This window comes from Palaemon carinicauda, chromosome 14, assembly GCF_036898095.1.
Source record: "Palaemon carinicauda isolate YSFRI2023 chromosome 14, ASM3689809v2, whole genome shotgun sequence".
NCBI classification, from domain to species: domain Eukaryota; kingdom Metazoa; phylum Arthropoda; class Malacostraca; order Decapoda; family Palaemonidae; genus Palaemon; species Palaemon carinicauda.
The window spans coordinates 17,550,480-17,562,979 of record NC_090738.1 but is presented as its reverse complement, the minus strand read 5'-3'; the positions used below and the strand labels follow the sequence as shown (position 1 = coordinate 17,562,979).

The window sequence follows — 12,500 nt, the reverse complement described above, 5'->3', positions numbered from 1 at the left end:
TCCATTCCGTTGCGTTCGTATTTGAAAAAAAAAGAAAAAAAAAGAAAAAAAATTCTAGTGACCAACATTGTCGGATTTCCATTCAGATTTTGCTGTGTCGTCGTGTTTAACCATCGTCTTGAAGTGTGGGTAAATTCTTCTGTCTAAATTAGATGTGTATAATCTTTGTATAATCTCTTCTATCATCGAAATTCCTTTTTAAAAGCGCAGCTCACTTAGTAAGGATTACGTCAATTTTTGAAAAGGGTTGAGCTACTCGCTTGTAGGCTCTTGTAGATGTAGCAGTTTGTTCTAATAGTTCGTTGTTCTTTATTGTTATAGCGATATTATTTCTACGTCTTTTTAAGTTTTTATGTTCATCCTTTGGTCCTTGCTTTTATAGTGCCATGATTAAGCACAACTGATAATGCAGTACTTTTTCGATAAAGTTATTATTATTATTATTATTATTATTATTATTATTATTATTATTATTATTATTATTATTTAGAAAACAAGTTGCAGTCCTAATTGGTAAAATCAAGAGGCAAGAAGACCTATAGTCCAATATGAAAAAACAACCGAGAAATAAAGAATTAACTTTTTTAGAAAAATAATTATTTTAGTTTCGTATTAAGATGCACCAAAAGTATGTATCCACCATGAAAGCGTTTAATGTTCCTCCGCTTTTATATGAAACAGGCTTAACGCTGAGTGTACTGAGCAAGATTTAAGGGTACTGAGAGTATGGTCTCGAACGTCTGTAAAAACGGAGTAATCCATCCACTTAAACATTTCCCTTCTCTAAAAAGTCATATTCCTATCTCTTTATAGTAGCCAGCATGAGGCACTCTTGTGACAAACTCTTCCGTAAATATACACAGCTTTTCCGCTATGATATTAAGAAAAATAGACTAGTCAGGCCCAGAACATACATCCACCTTTTTTTTAATGCACCAGTAGTTGAAACCCTATGAAACATATAATGTTTTTTGTTATAAAATGTATTTGTTATTCAGATTAAACTTCATCCTTTGACCATCGTATTTGCTTTCAGATAAATGGAATTTGGTTTTATAGAAGATTCTCTCTCTCTCTCTCTCTCTCTCTCTCTCTCTCTCTCTCTCTCTCTCTCTCTCTCTCTCTCTCTCAAGTGTAATGTTGAGGATCCCAGTTCCACTAACGTAGTAGCCTACTGTGGCAAAATCTTTTTAGTTTAGATTTGCTGACGAAATCAGACAGACATCTCGATATAAAAATCACCTTTGTAAAAACACATATTTTTATTATTATTATTATTATTATTATTATTATTACTACTAGCCAAGCTACAACCCTAGTTGGAAAAGCAAGATGCTATAAGCCCAAGGGCTCCAACAGGGAAAATTATCCCAGTGAGGAAAGGAAATAAGGAAATAAATAAATGATGAGAATAAATTAACAGTAAATCATTCTAAAAACAGTAACAACGTCAAAAGAGATAAGTCCTTTATAAACTATTAACAACGTCAAAAACAGATATGTCATATATAAACTATAAAAAGACTCGTGTCAGCCTGGTCAACATAAAAACATTTGCTCCAACTTCGAACTTCTGAAGTTCTACTGATTCAACTACCCGATTAGGAAGATCATATGGCTGTAAAGTACATATCTATGAGACCAAGTAATATAGGGATTATTTGTTATTTCTCTGTAAATTAAATTTTTTCTTCAATTTTCTTCTTTATTATAATTATTGTTATTATTATTATTATTATAATTATTATTATTATTATTATTATCATTATTATTATTATTATTATTATTATCATTATTATTATTATTATTATTATTATTATTATTGTTATTAATGAAAATAATAATTTTGAAATTATTATCATTATTATTATTATAATTATTATTATTATTATAATTATTATTATTATTATAATTATTATTATTATTATTATTATTATAATAATTATTATTATTATTATTATTATCATTATTATTATTATTATTATTATCATTATTATTATTATCATCATTATTATTATTATTATTATTGTTATTAATGAAAATAATAATTTTGAAATTATTATCATTATTATTATTATTATTATTATTATTATTATTATTATTATTATTATTAATATTATAATAATAATAATAAAAATAATAATTTTGAAATTATTATTATTATTATTATTATTATTATTATTATTATTATTATTATTATTATTATTATTATTATTATCTCTTATCTCATGGATTTTCTTGAACTTAATAATTGTTCTTTCTCTACATACTAATAAAGTCTTACTTAATTCCAAGTGGTTATGAGTCAACTCTGTGTTGCACAGAAATACCTCATTATCAGTCAGTGGTATTTACAGGTACAAAATGTATTAAAGTATAAAAATACATAAAGTATATCTTAGGTAAAGTAAGTTAGTAGAGAGTCGATTAACTACGTTATTATAGATATATATTTTTTTAATTTTTCAAAGCAGAATCTTCACATACACTAATAAATTCCTTCAAAATAACCTCTTGAAGGTTGAGTGAACATTCGCTGATCTATGAGGAATTTATCCGGATATATTTGTGTAGGGGAAAAAGTTATTATTCAACCAATCAAATAATAAAGGTATTTCCCCTAGATATGACTACAGAACAGGATGGAATCGATTTTCCATTATTAATCGGTACTTGTTTTTACTTATCAAGGCTCTCTCCTGAAATTTGAACAGATATATACAGTATATATATATATATATATATATATATATATATATATATATATATATATATATATATATATATGTATGTATATATATACAGTATATATGTATATATATACAGTATATATGTGTATGTATATACAGTATATATGGATATATATGAAATATATATATGTATATATATTCACTGTATATATATATATATATATATATATATATATATATATATATATATATATATATATATATATATATATATATATATATAAATGAAGAAGTATTGAAATAAAAGCTCAAGATATAGACGACTGGTGAAATCTAACCAAGGCCCTTTGCGTCAAGAGGCGTAGGAGATGATGATGATATAATATATACAATGTGTGTATAGTTTATTCATTAGAGACCCGATTAGCTTGTCTAATGGTTTGTAAGAATTGGGTGTTAAAATGGTCAAACCTTGCAAAGTAACAAAACTATAATTCTTTTACATTTTTTCGGCCCTATCAAAAGATGAAACCCGCGACTAGTTATACGTGTTAACAAAACATTTGACATAAACCGGCCAATTCAGCTCCTGATACTTTGATTACCTGTAAAGCTACGATTTTACTCTCTCTCTCTCTCTCTCTCTCTCTCTCTCTCTCTCTCTCTCTCTCTCTCTCTCTCTCTCTCTCTACTATCGAAGTCGAGGTAGTCTTTATCTCTCTGTAATTATTAATATGTATGTCCCAGGTACTAATGCAATTCGAGTTTGTACCTTTATAATAGCAATTTAACTCTACCCAGTCTCATTCTACAACCAATGACAGGCTGAAAATTCCCGTCGTTTTTATCGCAAATGCTTAATTCTGCCGACTCATTCTGTCTCTCCAACTATATTTTTATTTCTAATCAAGGTCTATATATAGATCTTGTTTCTAACAGTGTACCCTAACCTGAATTTGTATCAGATACATGCGACCGGTACTAAACTCAGCCGGTACATTTTTAATGCGGAAGTTCCCGGGTTAAAGCCGTCTAGGCCTAGAGATTTGAAAAGAAACCTGTTTTAGTAGGTGTCACAGTATGTACGAGAGTGTATTATTATTATTATTATTATTATTATTATTATTATTATTATTATTATTGTAGTCAAACAAAACTCCATCACTTTCTGCAAATGCAGAACACGAAAAACCTGTTATCGTTATTATTACTATTTTCATCACTAGATAGTGTAATCAGATGACTGAGAAACTGCACAAGCATAATAAATATTTCAATGTAGAATACTACACGAAAAGAAGTCTTGCACAGCGCCATCGCTTCACACGAAACCCAGGAATCTGCTAATCTCCTTTTTGCCCAAGTCATGACGCTGCACATAAGTTCGACCAATCGATTAAAACTTGACAATAAACCTTTGTAAATAATTTAACAATCGCTACACTTGACACGAGATTCTTGTTTATGGGCATTAACTCGGACAAAGTTTTCATTACCTATTACCCTGAGTCATCTCTTTTGGGGGGGAATTTAAAAGGATGTGGTGGATACTTGGTAGAAAGTAGGGGAGGGCGCAGAGGGGGAGCGTTGGTGGCATGTTCTCGGCCATCTTTCTTAATGCCTAACATACTCATGTTATTTCTTTTTCATTTTTTTTTCGAGCGAATTGTCTTCCGAAGTGCGTTTACATTTGTTCTCTCACTTGAAAAGCAATTTCTTATGCCCTGTCGTGTATGTGCGTTTGTGTAATAGGTCCCTCGACTTTGTTAGGTTTGGGTTTCGTTCTAGGCCTACCGCCCACGAGTTTGCTCATTCGTAAATGATACCAGCATCTGCTGCGGACAAGTAGATGCGACCGGGGCTAGCTTTTTCACACACACACACACACACACACACACACACACACACATATATATATATATATATATATATATATATATATATATATATGTGTGTGTGTGTGTGTGTGTGTGTGTGTGTGTGTGTGGCTTGGAATATTAATACGACGCGTCTCAAGGTCGAGGAGTGCCCAGTCAAAGAACTGTTGACACTGGCAGGAGAAAATTCTAATCCTGTCCTGTGGCGCAAATCAGTATAGATTCACCATTTCAGACAGTTTTCTTCAACATATTTATTTTTGTGAGATGCTTGGAAGTAGAGTAATATTTGTTTTTATCGATACCATGCAATTTGTGGTGTTAGCCAAGGGCACTTATTATTCAACATACACTGTGTACTTATGCCCTGTAGGCTAAATATTTACTCATGATAAGTTGCAGGTCTTCAAATCGCATGGTTACCGTAAGCTTTAAGACCAATCCTTGGCAGAAATTTAAAATGTGGTTTGTTACAGTTTAGTTGCAAGATTGCTTGCGAGTTCCAGTGCAAAGGATTGTGATAATTTTCATTAACTTGGAAAGGAAATATTGATAAAATCTAACGGCAACCATAACAGGAAAATTGTGAAAAGTAGATTTTTGAGAGTATTGGTGAATAAGAAATGAATGATCATTCTTGAAGTGGAAGAAAAGAGCAGGAAATAGGACAGACCCGTAATGGATGCCAAAAGCAATTAGAAAATGGGACTTGTTATTATTATTATTATTATTATCATTATTATTATTATCATCTAACCAGTAGCCCTAGATGGAAAATCAGGATGCTACAGGACCCACGGCTCCAACAGGAAAAATATGCGCTTTCACTGCAAAGAAAATGTAAGGCATTGGTAACGCATCAAACCAACAGAAGTTTATGGTACACTTTAACATTTTCGATAAATTAGCAATAGTGTTTAGCATGCGCATTGCAGGGTTATTACCGACGACGAGTTATTATTATTATTATTATTATTATCATTATTATTATTATTATTATTGATAATTACTTACTTAGCTACAACCCTAGTTGGAAAAGCAGGATGCTCTAAGCCCCAGGGCTCCAACAGGGAAAAAGCTCAGTGAGGAAAGGAAATAAGTAGATAAACTGCAAGAGAAGTAATGAATATGAAATATTTTAAGAACAGTAATATTAAAACATCTTAGATATATAGACAATAGAAATTTTAAAAAGCAATAGGAGAAATGAGTTAGAAAAGTCTGCCCCAGTGTACCCTCAACCAAGAGAACTCCATTTAAGGTGATGGGTAATGTAACCTTGAACCTCCAAGGAACAGGCTCTGCCATATATAATTCTTAGATGAAAGTATAACGCTAACATTCAGAACGAAATGATGAAAATAATGTTAAATATAAAAATCACACTCATCAGCTTAATATTATAAAAGTTGCTAAGCCTATTAAATGTTTTATCTGTAGATTCTGTACGCGTCCACAGTGGCATTCGAGGGTTTGGCACCGACTTTGACAAGCTTGAGTGTAATACGAACTGTTCAGAAATTAGCAGTTATTGAAAGAAAGAGGAAAAGAACATGGAGTGATAGTTTACAGACATAGTTAACCAATAATGGGAGAAAAAGTTAGTTCCTGTATTTTTTTTTCCGCAGCTTTTATAGAAAGGAAGTTTGAAAAGAATGAGGAGAAATTATGAAAAAGTTTTAAGACTCATCTGAATCAGTTTTATTTAGAATATATATAGAGAAAATTATTTTAAATCTTGATCCATATTTACAACTTTCTACCGTGACTACTATGAACGTTGTTTCTGAGAGCTAGTGCAATGCATGTCTCACTTAAGCTCACTCAAGAGACACTGCTTGTGAACAGAAAAGGTTTATAAGTTTCAAGTTAAATTTGCCTGTATCTCCTCGAGTTTCACTTTATCCATTGAAAAGAAAATGGTAACATAGCATAAATGTACTTATGACATTCATAGATTAGAATTAGATATGGGCTCTTAAACTCTATCTATCATTAACAATTATTTAGTATTAATAATATTAACATTATTCTTTTAAATTTCAAGTAGGGATTTTTGCTTTTTTATAATACCAAGTGGATAATATTCTCCCAGTCTAAATCTCTCGAAACCATATCTATCATAACTCTGGAGAAACCTCTCGAAATTTTTAAACAGCTTTATGGATCATAATGAACAATGCACAGCTGAATTACGCAACGGGATGGCATAGGAATAAAAGTAGCAGCGTTACATTTATCAATTTGTCTTGAGTATTGACCCGTTGACGTGTTTAGTCAGTCAGTGGGGGCCGGTGACTTGTGGTGGTGTTAGAGGGGAGGGGGTAGCTGGTAGCTGGTTGGTCTTGGTAATAGGATAGGGGTGTGGGGAGGGGTTTAGGTGGTTAGGCAAGTCTGTTGGTGATGATGACGTCTATCACAGGCTGCTGGCGATGATGACGAACGTGCTATGACCTTGGTCAGAAAATTTCATTGTTGCTGCCTATTTATCCCGCCTACAGTGCAGTTAGTTAAAAGGAGCAATATGATATGACTTTGGAATACGGCATTTAAGAGGGAAATGCAATCGGCAGTGCCAGAGGGAAAAATGGCGTGTGTAGTCATGAGTCGAAGGTAAAGCGAATGGTGGAGGGGGGAGGGGGCGAATGGGTTTAGTGAGGCAAGATGTTTTCTCCTTTTTTTCTTTTATGGCGAAAGCGAAGAATGTGAAGCATTCTCTCTCTCTCTCTCTCTCTCTCTCTCTCTCTCTCTCTCTCTCTCTCTCTCTCTCTCCTGTGTGTGTGTCCGTCCATAAGTCTCCTTCAGATGCGGATTCATTATCCGGTAAGTGAAGTTTTTAAAGAGCTACGTTTAAATGACTTGTCTTCAGCTGTAACATTTTTGTTCACGCACTTCTTATGATAACTTTTTGTATGTTTTATTTCTTTACGTTCTTTTCTTACTGTAGCTTTCTTTGATAAAAAGTATTGGAGAGAGAGAGAGAGAGAGAGAGAGAGAGAGAGAGAGAGAGAGAGAGAGAGAGTTCCACTCTAGTTGCGAGAAATGATAATAATATACACCACAAGGCATCATTCATTCAAACTTTTACAAGGCAGCGAGATATATTATCCCCCTTCCCTAGAATTGATGCCTTCGACTCTATCGTTTATATTCATTAGTATTTTCGGTTGTTATTGGAGACCATTACCTAAAGATTGAGGGTAAATTAATGTGTATTTTAGTATTTGACTTCATTTTCGTCACTTAGAAGTGTTCTTCTTGAGCTGGTTCCAGACCAACACGGCAGAGTTGCCAATTAGGTGATTTGGGCACATTTATTTGAAGATTCCTTGACCTTCATTAATGGCAACACATCGGATCATGGGAAATTGCCCGATTAACGAAATAATTAATTTCGATTATTACAGTTATCCCTGTGGTTCCGCTGCATAAAAAATCAATAGGAATTTGATAGACTCCACAGTATTGTGTAGGAAGTATAGAAGAAGGAGAAGAAGAAGAAGAAGGAGGAGGAGAGGCGACTCCCTGTGCAGCAGCAGTGCGGTTCCCGTCGCTGACTAACCGATCCCACTTTTCGGGACACCACTGATCAAGTTGGACACTGAACGCGGCTTAAACCCCGTTATACGGGACACACCTCCGCTTAAAACGCCTTTTCCCGTTGTGTTTTACCGTTGCTTTTCAGCCGTTTCATTGTGGTCCTGGTTATCCTTACTATGTTCTAAAGGACACAAATGAATGATTCGGGTAAGGGTAACAATATAAGGTCTTTGCTTAAAGAAAGGAAAGAGGGAAAAACGGTAGAGGGTGTTGTGTGCAGCAGTGTCAATCAAGGGCCCCTTCGGGGCTCAGGTTGGGATGGGGTTAGGGGATAGGTTGGGGGATTTGTGGGTGAAAGGGGGGAACGGTCACTGCGCAACACTCTTATCATCCCACTGTTTTTTTTTTTTTAATACTAAATTACACTTCCTTAATAAATTCTGGAATTACTACTGGGAATATTACTGTTCTCTCAAACCTACCCTCCACGTACCGTGTTCCGTTTCTGAGGGAATTTCTTTATAGAAAAAGCAAGGTCAACGTCTGACCATATCCCATCTGCTCTGCTCTCTCACCCTGGTCACCCTAAATACCAGACGTGTACACCTATTACCGCCTCCCCCGAATTTGTCTATTGTACAGCGATCAGACCAGCTCCATGTATGGAAATTTTCCGATCAACTTTGTTAGTATTAAAAACTGAAATCTATTACAAGAATACACACACACACACACACACACACACACACACATATATATATATATATATTTATATATATATATATATATATATATATATATATATATATATATATATATATATATAAACATTTGAGTCACCGAGGAATCTGAATTGAGGGAGAAAGTACAGATGATGTAATAATGTTCAAGGGTAAATCGAACGGAGTAGTTTTATAACTCAATTTATATACAGTATATAGTAATGTACATACATAACGATTTATATATATAATATTAGTATGTGTGTGTGTGTGTGTGTGTAGATGTCGAGTTTTGCTATTGATTGCATACGATCAAGGGAAGTGATATATACAGTATGTTAAAAAAAAAACATCAATTAGCAGCACTAAAAAGTAATAAGAATGCAAAGGGAAATATTCAAGGACAGCTTGGTGTCGGGTAGCTCTCTCTCTCTCTCTCTCTCTCTCTCTCTCTCTCTCTCTCTCTCTCTCGAGAGAGAGAGAGAGAGAGAGAGAGAGAGAGAGAGAGAGAGAGAGAGTCTAAAGGGGGATGGGATATAGAGTAAGGCGAAAGCATGCTACGGGACAAATGAGAGAGAGAGAGAGAGAGAGAGAGAGAGAGAGAGAGAGAGCTCTTTCGAAGGAGGGAGTGTTGGATTTAACAAGAGGTATAGGAGGGGGAGCGTGATGTTCTTGGAGGGGACATCGGAGGGCTTGTTTTCTAGGATGGGACCTCCCGGGAGGGGGATGTATACAGTGATGGTAAGGGGGCGGGGGTTCTTGTTAGTAATATAGGAAGATCCCTTGGGTTGAGAGTGATTTTCCCTACTCCCTGAAGCCCACCCTTTCCTATGATTGGACTTGTCCCTGTGTCTATATACGGTTCGTAAACGAACAAATCGGAAATCGATTACGATATGTTTATAATTTCTTTCTTGATATATATCATTCGTTCAAGTTCATTGCGTTAGCACGTTATGAATGTTCACAAATTAATTAAGCCATTAAACCATGTCATCCACTGTCTTGGGTTAGAGTTCTCTTGCTTGAGGGAACACTCGGGCACGCTATTCTATCTAATTTCTCTTCCTTTTATTTTGTTAACGTCTTTATAGTTTGTGTAGGAAACATTTATTTTAATGCTGTTACTGTTCTTTTAATGTTTTATTTTTCCTTGTTTCTTTTCCTCACTGGGCTATTCTCCCTGTTGGGGTCTCTGATATTATAGGAGTTTGCTTTTCCAACTAGGGTTGTAGCTTAGCAAATAATAATAATAATAATAATAATAATAATAATATGAATGTTTGTGAAATATAACATGCTATTGATGGTCGTCTGTTGTATGTGTTTGTTTTTTTTATTTTTTTTAAGTAAATACGAAGACGAATCGAAAATATGTTAAACCACAAAGAATCTCTGATAAAGTGTTAGTAACGTTTTCTATACTTGAAGCTGCTTGGAAATGGTGCAAGCACAGGCCCAAATTGCTCTGCTTACATAGGCAGCTGCAGCTCCTGTGACCATGTATTAGCAGCTTATTTCTTTATCCCCATTCCTATGATTATTTAAGAGCATTGATTTATTATTATTGTTATTATCAATATTATTATAGTTATTATTATTATTATTATTATTATTATTATTATTATTATTATTTAATGAGAGAGAGAGAGAGAGAGAGAGAGAGAGAGAGAGAGAGAGAGAGAGAGAGAGAGAGAGAGAGAGAGAGAGAGATTAAGTTTTATCAAACAAACTCCGTAGTCAGTGATGAATAAAGACGAACAGTTTGCACGGAAGTTTTTTCCCGGAGCAATCTCAAGAATTATTTCAATAATATCTCGCTGAATGAAAACTACACGCTGAATCTAAAAGTGACGTATTTTCTACACCCGAGTAATTGATCGGGAATCGCGAGGGCTTGTTATTTACGCAGCTCGAAGACCTGTTCCGCCTAGAAATGTTGACGTATAAATAAAACATGCTCGCGAATAGGGTGAGAGTTTGCCGATTCATCATCGCCCCGACACAGGAGCTAACCTTTAGTTTATTAAAGTAGAAGAGACGGAGACCGAACTCTTTAAAACATGGCCAAATGTCTAAAAGTCTTGCGAGTGTCATTACACAGTGCAAAATAAGCCGAATATCGAGCTGTATGAAGATTCCTCCAAGTAAAGCCACTCGCAGAGTTCATGCACTTCAAAGCATACGTCCTTCAGGGATAAGCTGCCGCGTCATGACAACAACAGACGATCAGCTGATGTTGGTGTGGGGTGGGACGGGGTCTCGCCGTCTCATTCTACTCCCCCGGACACACGAATCCACCCAACAGATCCCCCGATACGTTTCATCCAAATTTAGACTTTATGCGAGTCACCTGGAACCATTGCGATGTCATGATTTTCTTAGTTGAGCTTATGTATGATTATATTAAACCTTAGAGCTTTCATATGATTTAACACGAAAAGACAACTGTTGTAGCTAAGTAACAGCGTAGTAATATATAAACACAGAAAAGTAAATAGTATAGGTAGTAAAGAAATAGTAAAGTCAGGGGTGAAATACGTTTTCTGTGAACAAAGTGTAAAGGGGGACCACTCCATTATCACTGAGGGCCCTTGGGATATGAATAATTTTCATAATATATGTTGTACAAAAAAGTATATCAGAGGAAAAAAGGATAAGAAGCTCTTTTGTATATTTGTCACATAACTGAATAGTTTCAATTGGATCAGTACACAAATAATTTTATATTTATTCTGTTTCAGAGGAAGAAAATGCATCTTTAACCAAATATTTTACTTTAAAAGTTGATCGTAGCTATTTCAGTTCCTATAACCTTTAAAATCTTTGGAAAAGTTTCTTTCATTAACAAAACAAAGCGAGAACCAAGAGATATGTATGGTATTAAGGGTAATGGAACGAGATAGAAAAAAGTGATGGAAATGGTAATGTTTTAATTTTAGTCCTAAATGATATAACATGGACACTTGAATTACTGAGAAACAATTGAATGAAAGATGGTTTCCTATTTTCATAGGAAAATAAGGACTTTGGGTCTAGGGGTTAGTTTTTGTCGTTTTGATAGATTCCAAAGATCCACACCAGGCCTTTTTAAGACATATAACACTTTGGTGTGCTAACATAGCCCCTTTATTTTTTCAAGAGTACACCAGCTTGTGTTTCGAGACACTGTCGAAGGGTATAGTTAACTTACGTCGTGTGGTGACCCTATAAACAATGTTAAAAATATGGGGAAAATAATGCTGATCCTTGGAACAAAATATCTTCAAACCTTGTAAGAAGCAACGTCAGACATTAGTACAGAATGTCCTCAGTCCCCGGAATAAGATGTCCCCAAACCTGGGAGAAAATTTCCTTGAACCTCTGGAAAAATTGGCTTAAATCTGCGAATAGAATATTCTCAAATTTCGAAAATAGGTCTTTAGAGTAAGTACCCAAGATACTCAGGTTCACCAACATTTCCTTTTCTCATAAGTATATGCTTATTTGTATAGTTGTATTTACCACTCAGATATTCACTTTTTGCTCCTCCCGGTTTATTTCATTTTCTACGTAAAAACATATTGGAGACAATATGTGCGACCATTTTGATTAATCTCGAATAATTTTAGCAATTGAAATTTTTATGTTCCTACTACAGATATCCATTTAAAAACGGAGTTTAGATTACT

At 34.3% G+C, this 12,500-nt stretch overlaps 1 protein-coding gene across 2 annotated transcripts in view; it reads left to right on the top strand.

Moving 5' to 3' along the window:
• LOC137653449 (mucin-20-like) overlaps window positions 1–12,500 on the top strand; it is a 174,240-nt gene that overhangs the window by 1,100 nt on the left and 160,640 nt on the right. The window lies entirely within an intron of this gene.